A 6,000-nucleotide genomic window follows, 5' to 3' on the forward strand; every position below is an offset into this window, starting at 1 on the left:
TTATTTCTAGGAGAGAGAGAGAGAGACAGCGTGAGCAGGGGAGGGTCAGAGAGAGAGGGAGTCACAGACTGAAACGGGCTCCAGGCTCTGAGCTGGCAGTCAGCACAGAGCCCGACGCGGGGCTCGAACCCACGAACCGTGAGATCATGACCCGAGCGAAAGTCGGACGCTTAACCAACTAAGCCACCCGGGCGCCCCATAACACCTAGTCATAATCTTGAACATTGGAGACAGATGATAGGTAGATAGATAAATAGATAGATACATACATACATACATACACACATAAACACATAGATACATATATAGATACATAGATAGATAATAGATAGATACAGGTGATATAGAATAAGTATTGATATTAATACCTATATCTATCTATCTATCTATCTATCATCTATTTATCATCGAGAGAAAGAGATTGATAAAGAATTGACTCACATGATTTTGGAGGAAAAGTCCCACTGTCTACTGTCTACAAGCCAGAGACCCAAGAAAGCCAGTGGTGTCAGTAACCTAGTGCCAAATTCAAGTCTGAAGGCTTGAGAACAGAAGATCTGATGGCTTAAGTTACAGCTCAAGAGTAGCACAAGCTGTTGAGCAAAATTGAATTCTCCCTTCTTCCTCTTTTTTGTTCTATTCAGTTTCAGTGGATTGGAGAATGCTCACCAGCAATCTACTTTACTTGGTCTACTAAATCAAATGTTAATCTTATCCAGAAACATCCTCATAGTAATACCCCAAAATGATGTTTATTAAATATCTGGTATCTCATATCCCACTCAAGTTGACACATCAAGTTATTCATCACAGTAGCACTCTGCCAGAGTACATGCTATCTCCAAAATCCAAAGAACTGAACCTCTGCCTCATTCATAGTGATGGAAGTTACAATGTTTAATAACTTGTCTTTAATAGAATTTCCTGACACATCCCAAGCCTTTCAACTCTTAAAATGTCAATGTGAGAAGGTTGAATATTTGTAGGATCTATCTTTCACTTCTTAGCATACATGCTTCTCATTAGGGCATCCATACTGTTACTTCCTGTTTGTTAGGTATAATCAGCAAAGATGTCATGCATCAATACAGTGGACCAGTGTGAGTTATGTGAAATGTTAAGATGATCAAGGCCTCTTTGAGCTATCTGCCAAAGAGCGGGGCAGTTAACATAACTCTGGTACAAAACAGATCATGTAAAATGATCTCAAAATGATCTCGTCTCATTTTTATCTTCTTTATTGATACAGATTAAAACTAATGCATTATCCAGACCAATAACCTCATAAAAATTTCTAGAGGCTATGTTTTTCTTTCAGTGTACATACCACAAAAACTATGATGAAGACTACTGCTTGGTTGAGTGATAACTGATGCTACTGTTTAAGTTTTCTGATCTTATTTGCCACTTTGGATGGAGGTGGAAATCTAAAATAAATGTAGACATTGTTGGAACCACTACTCATATATCTTTAAGTGTGTAAAGGTGAAGAGGTTGGGAACAGATAGTATTAGAAGGTTCCAATTTCACATTTCCTTTCAAATGGCTCTTAAATGAAAGGTCAGTGGGCCAAAGTGAGAGTTCTATCAATTACTAGTATATCTCTCTTAATTAGCTAGATAGTAGTCAAAGGATGAAGAAAGTGTGAGCTTGTAGGCATTTTATTTACAAAAAGAGATAATAGGCAGACTAGGGTTCCATTTATCATTGAGTTTCCATATGCTTACTGTTTACAAAGTTTTATTATTTGTTCCCAGATGTCAGTGTCTTCTCAGAGTTTGTGCTCTGAGTGCAAACTTCAAAAGGGCTAGATGATCCTTTTCCCACCTCATCATATAAATTACTCTGATAAATAACTACAAATCCATTTGGGATGATTAGGGAAGTACCTACTGTCTTTATTTGTTGCTATGTTTCAGAGTCATTTTCAGAGAAACCGTGCCTCCATTCCAATCTAGAAGCTTCGGGCTGAAGAGCTGTTCATATCTAGTAACTGGATGAGAAATTGTGATTCTTTATTTTGACAACTGACATGAGCTTTCTATTCACCATATTTTGATTTGATTTTCCAGTTCTCAAAGTCAGTCAACAATTGTGTCACCTGCTAATTTTCTCACTTCTAGAAAAACCATGATTTGTTAGCCATCACTGTGGATCCCTATAGATGTGGTGACTTCAGCTGCCATGTAGTCCTTACTGTCTATTATAGTAGTTATTTCTGTCTTGCATTGAATTTTTAAATATCACTTTCTGGTCTTCGTTAATCAAGAATCCTCATTCTTATTCACACACACACACACAAAAATCCCAGTTATATGCCTGTCAATGTCAATTACGGCCTTTTGAGGAAATCAACTCAAATAAGTTGGTGCATTCTCACTAATATTTTCCTTTTTCAATAGTAAAGTGAATGTCTTCTTAGCCTTTCAGGAGAACATAATCTGTCAGCTGAGCACAGAGCCTGGAACAGGGCTTGATCTCACAACTGTGAGATCATGACCTGAGCTGATAAGAGTCAGACACTTAACCAAGTGAGCCACCCAGGAGACTATTTTTAAATTCACCACATCCCTGTACATTCTAATGTCTTTCTCATACTCTACAGGACAGTTTTGGGATCTCCACTTCATTACTTTAGGCCGTTGATAGGCAAAGTTTCAAAAAACCATTACACAAGAGTATTACAATATGTAACGTTATTCTTGCCAGTATCTTAAATCTCATGTCATGCTGCCATTTTAATCATCTCTTCTATCCAGTCTTGTATTATACTCCCTGGTTCAATGCCTTCAAGAACAATTCCCATGCGTGTTATCACTAAGATGTAACTGTTAATGTGTTGAGAAAGTTCTCTTTCTCCCAGAGTAATGACTGTCTTTCCCAGACAAAATATTCTGTGCCCTCAACCTTGTTAGTGGTATAAAAGCAATTAGGGGAAAAAAGGAAAGTATTGAGGAAGATAACCATTCGCATATTATGAAATATCCACATAAGATGAGTTTGTTTGTTTTTTGTGATATTCAGACAAAGAAGAAAGACCTTTCTGTCCAAAAGAGATGTGTTGCATATGTTGGTCCAAAGACATTAGCCCAATCTGTAGTTAAAGTTTCTCATTTGCATCCATACAACTGTCTTCCTCATTGGTCTGAGAAACTCACAGCCCTACTGCCAAGCCCTACTGACTTTAATATGGAACGTTTTATGTGTATCTATTAACTCTATCTGGCCCAAATTGTTATTTAAGGTTGACGTTTCATTATTGATTTCTGTCTGAATATCTCCCCAATGATGTAAGTGGGGAATTAAAATCCCCAACCATTATTGATTTTATTGCTGTCTATCTCTCCCTTTAGTTGGTTAATTTTTGCTTTATACATATAGGTGTTCCAAGTTGGATTCATGAATATTTACAAATGTTTTAACCTATTGTTGGACTGACCTCTTTATCATTATGTACCTATTTCTTTGTGTGTTTTTCCTCAGTCTATATCATTGTAACATAAATTTCTCAAGGTTAGAATCTTTGTTTCTTCTGTTCACTGCTTTATCCTCAGTTCCTAGAAGAGAACTGGCATATATTTAGCACTCAGTAAACACTAAGCCTAACCTCCAAAACCTAACTGAATCCTATTTAAGAAAAAAGTAGATAAATAATTAAATGAATTGAGGGGTTCCTGGGTGGCTCAGCCAACTACGTATCTGACTTCAGCTCCAGTCATGATCTCACAGTTCATTAGTTTGAGCCCTGTGTTAGGCTCTGTGCTGACAGCTCAGAGCCTGGAGCCTGCTTTGGATTTTGTGTCTCCCTCTCTCTCTGCTTCTCCCCTGTTTATTCTCTGTTTCTCTCTCTCTCAAAAATAAACATTAAAAAAATAATAAATACAAATTAAGAAAGCAAATGAGTTGTAATTAAGCAAAGCAGGATACAAAATATTATTATATAGAAAAATATTCACTTACACATAGAATTTCATATGAAACAATTTTCCACCAAATTGTTGCCAGTATTTCTATTATAGCCATGTATTTAAAGTAACCTTTGTCACTTTGATTATGTATATAACCTATCTTTTCTACATTTGGAATATTCTATTAATTAAAGGGATAAAATGTATCTTAAGTTAATCTCCGAATCTGACTTTTTAAATAATTAACTTGAAAGATAAATTGCATTAAGCTACATTTGACATAGTGTTTAAACAAGAGCACAAATATGAAACTCAGATGTTCTTATGTATGATTAATTATTTTGATGACCAGGAAAATATTTATAAAACAAACCACATTCAAACCCTATAAAATCATCTTATATATTTAAGACAAAATATAATGGGATATTAGTTGCTATAGTGAATTAAATTGTTCATGTTATTTTTGAGAAATGAGTATAATTAACTTCTATAGAAATACTAGATTAAGTTTCTTTATATTGTTTCTCTTTATTTTGTAGTGTTAGACGTTATACATTGCAGAGGACAAAAGGGTAGTGAACATTTTATCTTCAGTTTTGAGTGAGATTTTAATAATAAATCAAGTTTGTAATTAGTTCATTACTATAAATCTAAATATTTTAATGTTAAGTATTCTATTTTTTATTAAAATGAGTGTAAAATGTTCTTGGTTTGTTCAGTAGGCACACAGCTTCCATATTTTAAGTGAAAAATAAAATTATTATAAAAGGAGTGATCATTCAAATCACTACCACAGCTCACCTTGTTTATGGTAGTAATTTAAAGGTTGAGTTCATTGTTTTATATCTTTTTTCCTTTTATAAGATGAATGAAAAGAAACATCTCATTCATATGACTTTCAATTTATATAAAAGTAGGGCATATTTAAGAATCTTTAAGTAGTGGCATGCAAAGATTATAAGCTTTTCTCATTATCTCCCATGTCTGTTAAATTATTTTTGATAAATTAAAATTAGGCATTTTGATTAATTCCTCCTTTCCTGGAAACATATATCATACTGCATTCAGGATAAAATTGTACTTTTAGAATTTAATTAACTCATTTTAAAAGCACATAACTAGTAGTAGCACATAATGATATGTATATACATATATAAGAAAGAGTATATCCCTCTGGCCTTTGGAATTTGAATAACTCAGTTGAGTAAACATGACTTATTATTCGTGGTACAAATACCTATATCATTTCCACTTGGAAAATCAAACATAATTACCATGCTAAATATAGTGAGGCACTATACCTATTAAATCAAATACTTTAATATGGATACCCAAAATGTTAGATTACTTAATTATAAATGTTCATCTCTTAATGATTTTTTGAAATATTAATAATGTTAATTTAAATATGACTGAACTGAATGTGTTCTGGTGGGTTGCATGCTTCCATTAATAAAAAGTTTAGAAGAATTATACATGATAATTAATGATTTCGTATACAAATATAAAACTCATATTTTTAACTTATTTAGAAAAAAGAGAAATTTTAGTGATATTTTGGATATGAGATACTTGATTCTATTTTTTAGATTCTACCTTTTACATTTGAAAAAATTGTATAGCCATCAGTTAGGGAAATTCAACTTGCTAAAGCTATAGTATTTATTTTTCTCAAGTAGTCTATTATGACAGTAGGCAAAGTATATATATAGGCCCTCGAAGGAAAAAAAAAGGGTAAAAACATCATTAACAGGATTTCAAGGGACTTCAAGAATGTATTATAAGTAATGTACAACCTACTATTAAAAAACATTTATTCATTCCAAAATTATTTATTGAGGGCTTATTCTGGATTAGTTAAAGAAGACCCAACAGAAAAAAAATAATAAAATTGGTAAGATCTTCCCTCTTCATTCTTTGTTATAAGATCTGGTTTGAAAATCAAATGAGAGAAAATATAAGTACAATAATTTCAACATGATAATGCCTATAATTTTTAAAAACAAGGTGATGTGGTTATAATTTATGCTAGGAGAGGGAAGGAGAAGCTTCTGTTATCCAGGGACCTTATCAGGCTTTGGTATGTTTA

Source organism: Hyaena hyaena, unplaced genomic scaffold (genome assembly GCF_003009895.1).
Source record: "Hyaena hyaena isolate Hyena2069 unplaced genomic scaffold, ASM300989v1 scaffold_798, whole genome shotgun sequence".
Lineage (NCBI taxonomy): Eukaryota > Metazoa > Chordata > Mammalia > Carnivora > Hyaenidae > Hyaena > Hyaena hyaena.